The sequence below is a fragment of the Haemaphysalis longicornis genome, unplaced genomic scaffold (assembly GCF_048455015.1).
Source record: "Haemaphysalis longicornis isolate Haplotype H1 unplaced genomic scaffold, Haemaphysalis longicornis Haplotype H1 scaffold_3, whole genome shotgun sequence".
NCBI classification, from domain to species: Eukaryota; Metazoa; Arthropoda; class Arachnida; order Ixodida; family Ixodidae; genus Haemaphysalis; species Haemaphysalis longicornis.
Genome location: NW_027526335.1, coordinates 48,562,235 through 48,578,631, shown reverse-complemented (window position 1 = coordinate 48,578,631; position 16,397 = coordinate 48,562,235).

Below are 16,397 nucleotides of genomic sequence, written 5' to 3'. Positions count from 1 at the left end.
GGGCCCTCGCACGTATAATTTCGAAATGCGCACACAATTGAATCTTACCACCCCTCTCGCCCGGTTGCTCCCCTGAGCTGTGGAAGACACTGTTGACAAGGTGTGGAATATTGTGCCAGGGCACTCGTCAGAAGTTCGCTTGGCTGCTGAGGCCAGGGGCCGCTCTGATCGGCAGGGCAGAATCTCGTCTTGCTGTACAACTGCCGGCGCCAAACTTGCCCGGGCCTGCCGAAGCGGCACCGATGACTCACCTCCCCCTCTATTCGGCGGGTCAACTGATGCAGCAGCATCGCTCCCATTCCTCGAATTACAGCAGCGGCCAGCGGAGCGCCCTGATTGGAGGAATTTTAACCGCTGCAGGCTAAAAAATGGGCCGCGTATCTGCTCCTTTCGTTGCAAATGTCGTCAAAAGACGATAGTCCCTGTAGACATTTGCCAAGGCAATGCCCCCCTTTGCTTCTTCGCTCACCTCTCATGCTGTTCCTGTTCCGTCGCGCTCATTCCAAGGTAAACACACTAAAGGTTTGCTCAAGGCGATTTGAATTTACCACGTTCCACTGCTACAGGCGGGGTTCCTCGATTCCAGCGCTGCAGTACGGCAGAGATGCGCGTGAATGGAGGCAGCCGACTAGAAGGATTATAGAGCCGCGTGGCCGTGCTCCACGTGCGTTCCAAACAGAACGTGGAACCTAGCTAGTGGAACCTTTCGTTGCTGTTGCCGCGTGATTTTTCATATGCCGCCAGGAGGCGGCGGTTTTCTGCAGTCGATGTAGAATATCATTTGCTATAAAAAAACCAAGCACCCATGAATTTTTTAATGAAGGAACACTCTAAATATCCCTTGGGCACTAATTTCCTGTCTTATATTTGTATTATGTCTGGCGCTTGTTCAACAGAGTTGACAAGTGTGAACATATAAACCGGCCTTAGACGTTTACATTTGGATGTGAGTATATAAGACCATTGCGCAGTAAGCATTTTACTTTGGCCGGGTGGCTGAATCGAGTTACAGACATACATACAGACAGACCAAAATTTCTGGGTTTAAGTATCCCAAGAAAGACGATCGTCTTTAAAAGGAAGCCGCCGAGGCGACGATTCGTAGACACCGCGCTGAGATGTGTCCCGCCTTTTTTCGAGCCAACGATGTATCACCCTTGTTGTACATTTTGTATATAAATGCTCCTTTAACCCAGCGTCGCCTCTACTGCCTCATCGCTCAGCTCTGCACAGCACTGGCCGCGCGCTCAGCAAAGCAAATTCACAACAAGATTGAAGGCCACACCACCCTTGTGAAGCGGACGAAAACGTCTGGGGCAACACATGTATTCCAAAACTAGGGTGCCACTCTCACAATCGACATCATTAAAATGTTGTCTCTCTTTGTGTTACAGTACCCGTTTTTCCTTCATGATTTTTTGGACACCTATAGAGTCCTGTCCTACATCGCTCCCTGAAAAATTATTTCTAGGCCACATGGACTATTGCGAATCCTAGAGAACCTGGGGCTACGCCTCGTAGAAGGCGATGATGTCGATTCCGTCGACATCTAGTTCGTCGTATCACCGTTCGTGCAGGAGCGGACGGCAGGCCGACATTGAATACTTCGCAATCCAAAAGGGTAGCCTACTAAGCCTTTGAATCCCACCCGTGTAAAAAAAAAGAAGCCTTATCAGCACAGGGAGAGGTAGTGTATTACGCGGGCATTTTATAAGGAAGCAGAGTATAAGATTGTACCCCAAAGGCCGTTGGACTGGGGCAGGGGTCACTTCAGCTGATAAGCGGGTGGTCTGATACTCCGCAAACACAAAGAATATGATTAGCAAGTGGGACGATTACGCTGACGTGCTGGAGAGCTTAAGGACGCGTGTTACTTAAGCAATCGGCACCGAGTACCGGCATGCATACTCCGCACATAATTATCGTTTAGAGAGGCTATTACTAATAGGAAAACATGACAGCGGGATCCGTGCTATGAGCTGGCTGGCCATATTGCAGAGGAGGCAACGTCAGCTTGCGCATAATAGCAGTTGTGGGCCTGTAAAGTACGGTATACCTAATATTACCTGCTGGTCAAGGCGGTTCCGGCTATATCAAGACATCAGCATAAGAGGGGCCTACCAGAGGAAGTGCGCGGTGAATGGAACACAACCACCTGTTGCGCAGGACCAGATAGCGAACAAATTGACTAGCGACACTCCAATTAAGCAAGGCTGGTAACAGAACAAGCATGCGATGACTACTTCTGGAAGTGGCTGTAAGTGGGAAAGGGCAGAGCCCAGGTATTGCGCTTCTAAGTACCTTACTGAGCGCAAAGGCCTTGTTTGAATTAATAAAGCGGGTTGGGTTGGTTTTTACGATGGTAAAAACAGCAATGCGTTACAAGGGCGTCCAAGTGCAGTGAAATAAATGCAAACACCTAAATAAAAGATGTCGACTCGAACTCGAAGAAGAGTGAGAGCAAAATGGTACCAAGAGATGTCGCGGGAGCAGTGCGAAGGCGGGAAAATTTAATTTAACTGAGCAAACCTCTATCTCCTTTCTATTTGTAGAAGCGAGATAGAAGGAGAACATCGTGTATGATGGGGAGCAAGAGATAATACGGTGATACATGTCTGGGGCGGCCGAAGAGCTACCTGTTTTGCCTTCGCCGACAACTGCCGCGAAGGAAGCAGGCACTCTGGCCGCATTTTTACTAGCAGTACCTGAAATAGACCCACAGACTACACCAAAATACAATGCCGAAGGTAGATGTTAAAACCTGGGGGCTCAACAGGCGCCCTTGTGACTCCCTTTCACCAGCAGATCGTTGGGACGACACGTTCTTAGCAGTGCTTCTTACGGAACACAGCAAGCAATGTTAAGGGAGCAGGGCTAGCAAGCACGGATTGCAGAGTGGCTTTGAACTCACTGAGAGTCAGCGAACCTACAAGGCATCCTACTATAGCGACACACACGACGATGGCAACAAAGAAAACTAAGGAAGCTTACAGTAACGCTTAAGATTCTAGCGTAGCGAAGCTGTACCCAACCTTCACGACCGTCACGATGGTTTAAGTGCATGATTACAGCCAATTTGCTTCTTCGCTGCCGCAACGACCTTTACTCCATCATTGTTGCGATAAGTGTGAACTTCCTTCAGTTTTTTTGGAAGTGATAATGACTGGATATCCCCTTGGCAGGCTGTACTCTATGACGTGTCTTTCCCTTTCCCATCAAGTGTTGCCACGATTACGGCAGGCGCTGGAGTCTTTCTCGTTCCGAGCAAGTGTTGCAACGATTACGGTAAACGCTGAAGTTTTTCTTTTTTCGCCAATCTCGGCCACTTTCGTTAAGTGGGTATGCGTGGCTTGACAAACGTGACGCGCCAACGCTGGGCAGTCGCATGAAGCATGCACACACGAGCGCTCGACATTTTTCTTGCTTTTTTTCACTGCCGGGCGGTGGCCGAAATCTTGGATAATCTCCCTAAGTGGGTATGCTGGCTTGACAAACGTGCTTCGGGGACGCTGGACCGTCGCCGAGAGCCAGGCACGCACAGACGGGCGCTCGGCATTTTTTGGGTTTTTTAACGGCCGGGAGGTCGCCGCGAGGTGCGCACTCACGTGCGCTCGGCATTTTTTTTTTTATCTGTGGACACCATACACTAACAATTCCCTCAACAGCTTCCCCTGTTTAAAAATATTGTACAGAAATTTTCAGAAATGTTTCCCAGTGCGAAAGCATTATTATGGCGTTTCTTCCTTCCGTCAGCTTTACGTTCACATTATTGGTATTGTAGTGAACATTTTTACTTTTTATTACCTATTGCATTTCCGTTTTCTGTATTCAAATTTATCGCGTGAGTGCACAGGATTACACAGACCTTCGTGATGTAGTTATTTATGTTTCATTTCTCTTTACTTTTATGTACTTGTTTCTTTGATGGTTCGAGTAAATCGTGGGAGAACCCTGGATACAAACAGTAGTATTCTTCGCTCCCCCCCTCCCCCGATCAACGCGGAAAGTGCTTTGAAAAGCGTTTTGACACCTTTTCTACGGGGCCGCTTGTCGTCACACACAAGATTCCCGAATGCAATGGCCAAAAATATTTGAACCTATAGCTCTATACACCCGCATTTTTCTTTACGACGTCATGCTTTCACAACTGCAAGCAAATTCTGAACGCGCAGGCGGATCGTCTAAGACACGCCGGATATCTTTCGCTGCATGTTGCCACTGCGGCGAATACGCCCCTGGTAGATGTGAACTGTTAACACCAAGGGGGAGGATAGAGGAAAATTTGCCCTTCTAGACGGTCGCCACTTATCAATTGGACTCGAGTCGATCGACCCGCCGAGCAACGTAAAAGCGGTAGTTTCCGCTGACGAAAAGCTCTCAAAGCTTTGCAGAGCAACTCCTTCCGCGAAATGCGCAAGAATGATTGCTAGATAAACCACTGGAGAAAGATGGTTGCATGCGCCGAAAATGGGGTGTACGTAATCCCTCTCTCCTGCGGTCGCAAATATGCCGGCCAGACCTCCAACGTGCGCAAACGTGCGGTTGCGGGAGCACTTTTGGAACGTAATGACTGTAGGCGCTGCGGACATCAGTGCTCATTACCGAGTATCAGCTGGCCGTTTGTGACGCTGCGCTCCGCTCCGATATCAAGCGGGGCGCATGCGTGACGCGCTTGGCCGCGAGTGGCATTGGCTGCTGACCCACCGGTTAAGCTGAGGGGGCTGCCGGAAGCGGAGCGGGTGGTCTAAAACGGTCAGGTAAAACTCCCTATCGCCGAAACTGCGCATGCAGGACTGCTTTCACGAGGTTGTTGTAATTAAAAGAACATTGTAATCAGCTTAAAAGAGATATTGTTGGGGCTTCTGAAACGGCACGCCTCCGTGACGTTTGCGTTAGCATGGTATCCTTGAGTGTATTCCACCCAAAAGAATTTTTTTGTCTGGCTTCCACACCGCATACCTCAAATCGACCCAGATACTCGTTGTCTGTGTCCTTCTAGTTCTTTTGTGGTACGTCATGGCACGATCTGTGTCACCGAATTGCTGAAATTTGTTCACGGTTGCCTGGCTTTGTGAATTCTGCTTCCAGCTACTGCGCAGTGCGGACGCAGGATGGTGAGCTCCGCTGAAGGAGCGGCGTTGGCGGACCTTATTTCGGCCCGCGGTAACAGGTCAACCGGTACTGGTAACGCCCAGGATTATCAAGTTATGCTGCCGCAACTGCCGTCCGGACCATCTGTGCTTAATACGATTTTTTGCACGCCGATTTGAAAGCCAGGCCGTACAAGGTCGAAGAATTCCGCGACACTTTGGTTCATCTGGAGCTGTTCCCCGAGGTTATCGCCTTGGGGGCGTACCAGATGAAACATTTGTGGGCGGTTACTTTCAAAAACCCCGAAGGAGCGAAGAAACTTGCTGCCGACGGGGAAGTCCAAGTCAAGGGCCGTCGTTGCCTCGTCATCGATCCCCGCCACCAGGACATCCGGTTAAAGCTCCACTGGGTGCTCCACAACGTCCCCCACGACGAGGTGCGAAGCGCCCTGGGGCTTTACGGCAAGGTCACGGAAGTTACCCGGGACCGATGGCGTGTGCCAGGCTGCTCCGCGAAGCTCTCGACTACGCACCTCATCACCCTACAGCTCAAGTCGGGTGTCAGCGTGGACGACATCCCCCACCAGGTACGCGCGCCGGCGAGCAAGCCCTGGTCGTGGTGCGCGGGCGTGCGGCTCTCTGTCTCCGCTGTCACCGGAGTGGACACATTCGACGAGAGTGTAGGGTGCCCCGCTGTGTTCTTTGTCGTCGCTTCGGCCACAACGAGAGCGGATGCATTCGCACCTACGCAAACGTCGCAGGACCACGAGGGGTTGACAAGACGTCTGAGTTCATCATGGATACAGAGGAGGCGGAAGAGGCAGCAAGGGGCAAGGTAGAGGTGCCGGCGAAGGAGGTGACGCCCCCTGAGCCAGCTTGCGTCGTCCCGCCGGAGCTCAGCCCGCCTGCAGTGCCGGGGAAAGACCCTGAAACCCCCCAGGAACAAGGTGCCGTCGCCGAGGTGTCTAATGCCAGCAAAAGTGTTTGTGAGTCGCACGTTGCCAACATGAGCGTTGACGGGCAAGACGAAGACGGGACCCCAGGCGCAAGTGCTGTGTCGGGGAAACGTGCAAGGGAAAGTGGTGGGGCTGAGGGAGGAGACGCCCCAGGGCCAAGCCCCGAGGAGCCTCCAGCGAAAGCCGCGCCGCAGTCGAGAGACGCCCTGGAGCCAAGGCAAATATTCGACCGGACAAACCCAAGGGGAAGTGATCGGACTGTTGACACGGCGCTACAAGTGCGGGTTGTGTGGGATGGTGAGGGGGGAGGGAGTTTTCGAAGGTGTGGTCACAGAGGACTGCTATGTGTGGCAGGCCTCTCGAGCACGGGGACGTCGGAAACCTCGTCGCGTCCCTGCTTTTCCGGAAATGGGTTCGTTTCGGTTTTCCTTTTGCTTGCTTTCAATGCTTTTTCTGTGTTCTTTTATTGTGGATGTTTTAGCACTCTCTCGTCAATTTATTTAGTGCCGACGGTGCAGTTATTACTATAAATCATGGCAGGCTCCAGAAGAGCGCTTCGTTTCACCGCACTAAATGTGCGAGGCCTTGGGGACAGACGCAAACAGTACCAGCTGAAAAGGATAATGCTGGAAAAAGAAATAGATATCTTGGCTGTCCAAGAAACAAAGACAGAAAGTGATAACTGCACCGCCAGTATGATAAAGCCCTTTCAAAACCTGTTTAGTGTCTGTGTCAGCCACGCGGTCGGCACGTCGGGAGGATGTTGTGTGTTCGTTAGAAATGATATTGGTATTGAAATACAAAAAAAATTTTCCTGTGAAACGGGCAGGTTAGTTTTTTACGATTTTGGATATGATGGTGGTGAATTCCGTGCCCTTTGTGTCTACGCCGCAAACGTCGTGCAAGAAAGTGCGGCCTTTTTTGAAAGTTTCGCTCAAGACTTAAGGCGGAAGGACAAATTATTTTACTGGGGCATTTCAATTGTGTTTGCGAGGGGAGGGACAGAAATGGACCACGCGGGGTAGTGGATAAGAGTGTGCAAATTCTTTGTGAATTATTTGAAGAGTGTGAACTGTCCGATGTTCCACACTTCACAGGAAATGAAAATGTGCTGAGGTTTACGCATTTTCAGGGAGCGAGCCACGCGCGATTAGATAGGGGTTACGTTTCTTGCGATCTAGCTTCCACATGCAAAACATATTGCGTAGACGACGTTTCTTTCAGTGATTACTGTTTTGTTTCTTTTTCCATGGGAGAAAAGAGAGAAGGGTTGTGTAAGTTAAACATGGGAGTTGTGTAAGTTAAACATAAAGCTGTTGGATGATGATACTTTCGTGTAGTCTGGAAAAGAAGTTTTTTTTTGCAAACACACAAACGCAGAAGGTATATGTTGGGGAGAAAAGTGGGAATTGTTCAAACAGGATTGTAAGCTTAACGCGATAGAGAGGGGGACTTTACTCAGGAGGAAAGAGAAGGAAACCGGAAGTAACCTGAAGCGTAATTTGAGGGAGATGCTGAGGCTGGAATGCGGAACACCTGACGCCTTCCGGGATGACATAAAGACAATAAAAAACAAGCTAGAAGCAATAGATAAGCAAAAATACATGGGGGCGACCGTGCGAGCGCGAGCCGAACACTATCTGGCGGGCGAAGCCCCCACAAAACGAGCATTAAGTGATGAGGCACGTTATGCTAAAGCCAACACGATTAATGAAATACTCGTAGGCGGAGGGCTTACCCGAGATAAAAAGGTCATAGAAGATGCTTTTGTACAACATTACACTACACTCTTCAGTCTTGCCGTTCCTAACATCGAAGACTTCAAGCAAGACTTCCTTCGCTTCATGCCACGTCTGGAGGACGATGTTAAAAATACATTAGAAGAACCCATAATGGAGGGCGAAGTAGAGAGAGCCATAGGCAATTTAAAGGGAGGAAAGTCTCCTGGCCCGGATGGCTTGGGTGCCGTTTTTTACAAGAGGTTTTCAAACATCCTACCACCATTTCTGTATAGGGTGTTATGTGAAGCGTTCGAGGCGGCTGCTCTGCCGCTTTCTTTTTCGCGAACGCAAACTGTCTTAATCCCAAAATCAGACGACAGGGCAAAACTTCAGTCTGTAACTGGCTACAGGCCAATCACCCTAGCCAATACAGACTATAAAGTACTGAAGAAGATTATAGCGAATAGATTACAGGGAATAGTAACAACACTAGTAGGGCCGCATCAGACATGCGGCATACGAGGCAGAAGCATAGTAAACAATGTTCATGTCGCACGCAGTGTTTTACTATGTTGTGATGTATTCTGTAGAAGAGTAGCAATGCTTCAGATTGATTATGAGAAGGCCTTCGATACAGTGTGTCACGAAATCTTGTTTTGCATTCTGGACTATGTTAATGTTGGCGATGTTGTGAAGGAGAGTGTACATACGTATGCCGTATCGTGAATGTTTCACAAAATTGATTGTAAACAAGCATGTCTCCAAAAGTATTCCAGTTTTATCTTCTATAAGACAGGGATGCCCTGCCTCTCCCCTGTTGTTTTGCATTTTTTGCAACCTTTTTGCTTGCGCATAATCAATGATGACGGTTCGCGCGGGTTTCGTCTCCACTCGAGTGAGGTCAGACTATTAACATATGCGGATGACGTGGCTGTATTTTGTGAGGATAAGGAGAGCATCAGCGAAGCAATAATGATAACAAAAGAATTTTGTCGCCTTACAAAGAGTTCTGTTAATTGGGCGAAGTGTGTGGGGTTTTTTCATGGGGAGTGGGCAGCAGCACCATATGGTCACGCACACCAGTGCGTTATCTCGGAGTTCCCCTGGTCAGCTATCAGGATAGCCGCGATTACTGGGAATCCGAAATGGTGAGGCTGCGCGAAAAGACAACCTAGTGAGGAAGTCGAGCTTTGTCTGTTTTCGCACGTGCCACAGTTTGCAACCTTTTTCTGTTAGCAAAGCTGTGGTACGTGATGCAAATCATTCATTGTTCGACAGTTCAAGTTCAGAAAAAACATCGTGTGTTTGCCGTGTTCATTTGGTCTTCAATTTGGGAGCGTTCAAGCAGAACCAATCTTTTCGGCGTGTTAAGGAGGGCGGGGTTGGGTTGTGTCATGTTTACATTCGCCAGCTTGTTAATCGGTTTTTGTTCTTACGGGATACGAATGACCCTTTTCTGCGAACAGTTTTACAAAGTGTGCTGTCAAAAGCGTTGCCAACATATATTGTCTCGTCCGCAGACGAAAGCTGTAGCAGCCCTAAAGGCTATATGAAGGAGGTTGTAGACTTTCAGGTTTCTAGAAGCACGGTTTTCACTGAGTACTTACCAGCTGTGTCAAGAAAGGCACTTACTAAAGACTTACAATGTGTTGTTACCTGGGCCGCTTTACCGATCGGTGTATATATCTGTTCCTGGCCAGGACGTGTTATCTCGTGTTAAAAAGATGGCCGTCCCAGCATTCGTGAAAACCTTTTTTTTTTTTTTCAACTGCACACCGGTACACTTCCCGTTAAGACGTGGATGCAGGAGAAAGGCTTGTTGGTCGCTGGTCCTACAACGTGCACTTTGTACAACAAACCAGAGACTGTTGAGCACGTTTTCGCGGAGTGCTGGGACGCCATCTTTTTCTGGGATGTGTTGCAAAGGACCTTAAAGATAGACCTGCCCGTTTCACCCCAAGGCATACGATTTCTTTGCGTACCTAGTGACAACAGTGTGCCGTATGACCTCATCATGGCTCTAGGATTGCATGCCATTTCGAGGTCGAGGATGGCGGTGTGCCACGCTGACCCGCACGCCCTCACTGTGAGCAAATACTTTGCAGAGTATTAGTTTGCTCTATGAAATGCACAAGCGGCAGACGCCCGATATGGAATGGCTACCTGTACTAGAGAACTGTGTACGTTTGATGTTTATTTTAAGTTTTCCCGTCAGCCGAAGTTCGGTTGACGGTTTTTAATCTATCCGTGACGTGTATTGGGTGCGAAAAAAAAGGTAATAAAGAAAAAAAAAGCCTAGCTTTGTGCGCTGTGACGTTATTCATCCACACCCCAGAAGCGGTTCGTCTTCAAGGATCTTAAATGACCTCGTCCCTGCAGCCCTGGCGCTTTTTTTTTTTTACTAACTACCTTCAATTAGTCCCGCTTATTCGTGTAAAGCGCCGCAAGCCGAGCCCCATCAGGCCGGCCTCACTACGTACGCAAATAAATTCATGAAAATACACTTATTCAGGGGCACTTCTCGCGGTTTCATATGAAATTAAGAACGTCCTTGGGCGTATTATTAAATAGCGAACGTAAGATAGCATGCACCTTTATAAGTCTGCGTCAACCGAGCTTTGTACAGCGAAGCTGTACAATGCTCTCGTTGGTCAGGGTTTTTCGTGTCATTCTGTCGGCAGCAGGGAGGTGACAGCCCAAAGGATACTGAAACAAAGATGATGACCGCGATGCGGGCGCTCAGGTGGGCCCGGAAACCAAGAGAAAAAGAGAAAAAAAAAATCGTGCACCCCTCAGTCTAACGACGACGGTGGTTGACCGAAAAGCTTGCTCTTGATGGATTCCTTGGTTGGCCAGTCCCGCACTGCGAGTATGTGCTCCTCTGGAGGTACACCTTACTTTTCTAGGATACCCACAGCAACTATCCCGGGTGCACTTCGTAGGCATAGCGTTTAAGTTTGGGCTGTACGGGGCGAATCGGTACCTGCTGCTTGACGTTCTCTTTGATCATTTCAAAATGGCACAATCGGATTGACGGCGGCTTTATAACGCGAGGGAGAAGGGTTTTATTCGGGCCACGGGAAGCGTTTTTTTCCTTTCACTCCACCCACGACTACTTATCATCACTGCCAGAGAAAGTTGGCTTTCTCGCAGGGCGTATTGGCGTACAACGGCACTGGTGAGGACGCCCAAGCTTCCCTTAAGGAACAAGGATCTCGAAGAAAATTAACATGACAGAGCGGCTCACACGCCGCTCGGTCGTCCGTAGATGTCGCTATAGCCAAGCGTAGGTACTAACGAAATAGTAAACCACATAGAAAAGTGGGTCTAGCCACTGCGTAAACGTTTACCAACTTGCCCAGATCGCCGCATTCGTGAATGCTATTTCACCGCCGTGTTTTTTTTTCCCTTCTCTGTCTCCGTCTTTTATGTGCTGGTGGTGGTGGTGGTGATTTATTAACAAAGGAGGGAAGAGAAAAGGCCTGGGGATATTCTTGAACTCAACGGGGAGTTCACCCTCATACGACCCAGTCCAGGGAAGGGGATTGGGGCTTCAAAGGATAGGAAGAGAGAAGGGGGAAGAGAAGAGCGGTAGGAGAGTGGGAGATAGTCTATATCGCGTTCGTTTAGACCATGACTCGATGGCTACAAACGCAGCGCTAGTCCTGTTGTAACCAGGGAGTTGACTAGGTGCTGGAAGACCTCCCGTCGGATGGCGTCCGGTCCCGTGGGGAACAGGAAGTCTTCTAGCTTGTGGCTTGGGGCACCGAGTCGTGTGCTGTTTTCAGCATGAATAGCCAGTGTGTGTATCGTTGGCTGACGACGCCGCGCACCGCGCAGGGCACGTTATAGATAAGTAGCGTTCCTTAGCTGCGCTGGGCATCCAGCTTCATAGAGTGGAATGGTGCTGACCTCTAAAGCGAAGCTTTCTATTTCTCACTGATGGTGTTCCATTTAGCGCCAAAGCGCACTGCAGGAAAGCCGACTTTGCACAATCGGGGCCCTTGATGATGGTGATTATAACGAAAAAAGAAAACAACTCTTCCCGTGGACTGTATCGAACCTGGGTCCCTGGCGTTATGAAGCCGGCGTCTCTACAATTGCATCGTTCCGACAAATTCAAAGCTCCGCGTTCAAACCTTTTTTCTCTGAAGAAGGGTTATTTCTTGCAGAAGCAAATGGGTGTTTTCGTATGAAAATATGAAGACCATAGAAAATTTTAATACCTACATAAGACCCCTTGTACCCCTATGCAGCGCTGTATACCGAGGCCTTTTAACCGCGCGCCTTCATCATCATCATCACCAGCCTATCTACGCCCACTGCAGGGCAAAGGCCTCTCCCGTTATTCATTACCTTACATTACCTTACATTGCCTTCATTACCGTACAAAAGGCCCTGCTGGGAAGAGGTATTCTAAGGGCTATAGGCACGTTCCGCAGATGTTTGCCTCGCAAGCAGCAGCACGTTTTCTGTATCCTGGTGGTTCGGAGGGTCATTTCTCCTTGGAAAGATGCCACGCATGTCACGGGATCGGCTCGTAGCATTCATATTTAGACGCGACGCTGAGAGGAGCATCTCTTGCCGGCGGCCCTGTCCTGCGTGCGTCCGTCGTCCGCGTCCGCACAGCTGCGTCTCTCCTCCGCTCGCCTCCTCTCCTCTCTCCGATAGCAAACACTCTCTCCCAACATCTGCGGTCGCGCTGCGCGCGGCTGCGCACTGTGCGCATGTGCAGTACTCTCTCTCTCCGCGGTCTCCTCTCCTTCGGGCGCGCTGCGCATAGAAGCGGAGTGCCGCGCTCCGGCCGGTCTCTCAGTCGACGGTCGTCCGCGCTTGCGCTTGCGCTGGCTCTCTTGCCATACCCGACTATTGCTTGATGCGACGCCAATGGAACCCCCTTCAGCGTCGCATCACACCAGGGTTCCCGCGAGGGGAGGTGGGCGTAATTTTTTTTACGTAAGTGTCGGCGCCCGGTCCTAGACAGCAACAGCCGGGATTATCACGAGTCACGCACGGGCGCCCACACAAAGAAGGCATCTAAGGTAACGTCATAATAACAAGGCCGAGAAGAACGAGCAGTTTAAGTGGCGCAGACGAAAATACGTTAGCTGTTGATATTGTAGCCGACCAGTCAGTTTGCAGATAATACAAATGGCAGGAAGAAACCGATGCATTCATCACGGCGTCTTTCTTAACACCGTGTCTCAGTGCCGACCCCATAGATCGTTGGCACCGCATGCTGCAGGCAATGGGTGATAGGGGGTCGAGCAATCGCCACTTCTTTACCAATGCCCTAGTGTGCGCTACAGACAACTTTAGTAGGAAAAATGCTGCACTCACAGCGGCCTCTTTCCGGTGCAACGGCCCTTAATAAAGCAATTTTATGCAAGTAAAGCAAGATGGTTGCGACACGGAGGGATTTTCGCATTCGGACAGCAAATACAGCTTACGCACTAAAATCGCTTTATAGATATGTTCGCGCATTTTTGGAGAATTGGAGGAAGTTGCGCAGCCAGAAACGCCTTCTTTCTAAACCACACTGGGTTGAGTGATGGTTGAAAGATAATGTGCGGTCGGGATGAGACGGACGATTTCGAAAACCGTCATTCTGCTTAATGTGAAAGACGAGCGGCGGTAGGTATTCATTGCCAATGCGTCGCCCGCTCGTACGCCGCGATGTTGGTGACCGGTGCGCTCCTAATTCTCTCGACGTCGCTGCTGGTGGCACTACTCATGTAAGTACTGGGCTGTCTGCGTTTTTGTTACGGTTGTGCACGGCCTTTTCGAATCCACTGACCTTGTCTTATAGCAGGTATCAATGTTTGAATGCGTCTTCGACCGTGTGCATTTACGTTTAGGCCGCACTAACAGGGGAAAGCGTAACAGAGAAACGCCCACCTTGACACATAGATTGGAAGAATAAATTAATAAATACCCAGACAAAAATAGGGATTGCGACGAAATGATTGCGTACATTAAGGGTAAGATGAATGAAGCAAAGCAACGATATCGATGAAAAGGGAAGAAAAAAGGGAGAAGCTGGTGGAATAAGGAAATAAAAGAGGCTATCGACCAGCGAAGAAAGGCGTCTATAGAAAAATAGAGAAGCAAAAAGAACTGGTATGGAACCCGAGATAGTGAAGGAAAAATGGGATATCTACCAGGGAAAAAAAAAACTAGAAGTGAAGAAAATGGTGCAAGCAAAGATCAAGCATAAAAGCGAACAATGGATGGCAGAAATATGGAAGAAGGACAAAAGCGCATCCAAGAAGTTTTGGAACCATGTGAAATTACTAAGCTAAAAAACCGATATCCATCAAAAATTTTTGATTGATGAGGAGGGGAAACATTTAGAAGGAGAGCACGCGTTAGTGCATATTCATCGAGTGATTAGTGAGAAGGTTAGGGAAATAGGGGCAGGGAAACCTGCACCGATAACATCAGCGCCACAGAAGACTGCGGAAAGGGAAACAATTTGAGCAACCTCCATTGGAAAAAGGAAGAGCAAAAGGTTTGCCTCCAGACAGCAGTGGGCCCGGACAGAATACCAATGAAACTTATAAACCTGCTTGGACCTAAAAGTAAGGAATCGTTTATGAGAGCAATATTCAATATGATACAAACCAAAGAAATACCAGAGGACCGGCTGGAAAGTAGGATGAATTTAATATTTAAAAGTAGAGGCAACAAAGTCAGTATTGATTCAAACAGACCACTCACAGTAACGTCAGTGGTGTATAGATTCGTAATGCAGGCGATAAAATCAGAAATTCAAGCATGGATGAAACAAAATGATATAATTGGGGAACTGCAGAATGGATTTAGACAAGACAGACGATTGGATGATAATTGGTTTGTGATAACGCAATGCATTGAAATTGCGAAAGCGCAGAATAGACAATTATGAATTACGTTCTTGGACATTAAGGGGGCATACGACAACGTAAACAAAGAACTGCTGTGGAGAATGCTGAACCTCCAGGGATTAGATGACAAATTAATACAGTTCCTTATAGCAATCTATAAAGACAATAGGGTGCACCTTACATGGGAAGGACAGAAATGCGCCCAGCAGGTCAACACTCATCGGGGACTGAAACAGGGATGCCTTTTGAGCCCAATACTGTTCATGGTTTACATAGCATGGTTAGAAAAGAAACTGGAAGAAAGTCAAGTAGGGTTCAGCCTAACCCATATGCTGCAAGGCGAAGTGGTACAACCGCGTATTCCAGGAGTGTTATACGCAGACGACATTGTTCTTTTAGCTAATAACCAGACCGATATGCAACAGCTAATAAATATTAGCGGCCAGGAAGCCACCGACCTCGGGTTAAATTGTAGTGCAGAAAAATCGGGAATAATGGTTTTCAATCACGCTAGCACTGACGAAGTGTCTATCCAGCAAGGTGAATTACCCAGCGTGAAAGAATTTAAATATTTGGTAGTGTGGATAAACGAAGGGGATAACTACTTACGAACTCACGAGGAGCAACTTAAGGGTAAGGGAAAGCGAAACGCAGCTACAATGAAGCATAGAGGTCTGTCGGGGTATAACAAATATGAAGTAGTGAGAGGAATGTGGAAAGGAGTAATGGTTCCGGGTCTCACAATTGCGAAGGCTGTACTCTGCTTAAAATCAGATGTTCTTTCAGGCCTTGAAGTGAACCAGAGAACGGTAGGCCGTTTGGCCTTCGGCGCGCATGGTAAAACAACCAACGAAGCAGTGCAGGGAAATATGGGCTGGGCGTCGTTTGAAGTTCGAGAAGCACAGAGTAAAATATGTTTTGAGATGAGGTTGAGAGCAATGGATCAACGAAGGTGGGCAGCTAAGGTTTTTAGGTACCTATACTTCAAAAGCGTGGACACGCAGGGGATAAGGAAGATTAGGAGGCTAACGATGAAATACGGAAAGAACAGTGGGGAATCCAAAACAGCCAAGGTAACCAAAAAAGAGGCAAGGCAGATTGAAACGAATAAATGACCCCCCCCCCCCCCTCCCCGGAGAACGGGTCCGCTTCGTTAAGACGATCTCCAAAAGCGGAGCGATCGGAGTTCTATGGGCCATCAGCCTACATCTTCAGCAATACTCAAAAGTTCCTCCGAAGTTCGAGGGAGTTTTAATTCTCTCCGGAGTGGATAAATCACTCATTGGGCGGCTGCTATTAGAGACCCGTGCAACTATTTCGGCTCGGCAGAATCATTTGATGGCACGCAAAGCATAGTGTCATGGTGTGTTCGGTGCGCGCGAGAAACGTCGTCACCTCGTGCAGCGGCTTCCTTAGCCGGAACAAGGCAAGCGCATAGGACGGCGGCTCAATTATGCTCAGTAGGGTGGATAGATAGAATGCTCACGCATTTTCAAAGACCCACCAATGTGTCTTCATTATTTTTTTAACAGCAAAGCTGCTAAGCAAATCGAAATTCTGAGGATTCGCAGTCAAAAATTACCAAAAAATTGCTGAGCGCGCGCACGTGAGCGAGGGCCTCACGGCGACCGCTCGGCAGTTAAATAAATTAAGAAAATGTCTAGCGCTCACGTGTGCGTGCCTCGCGACGAGCACTCAGCGTCCCCTGCGCAAGTTTCTCAAGCCAAGCATACACCCTTAAGGAGATTGGCCAAGATTGGCCAG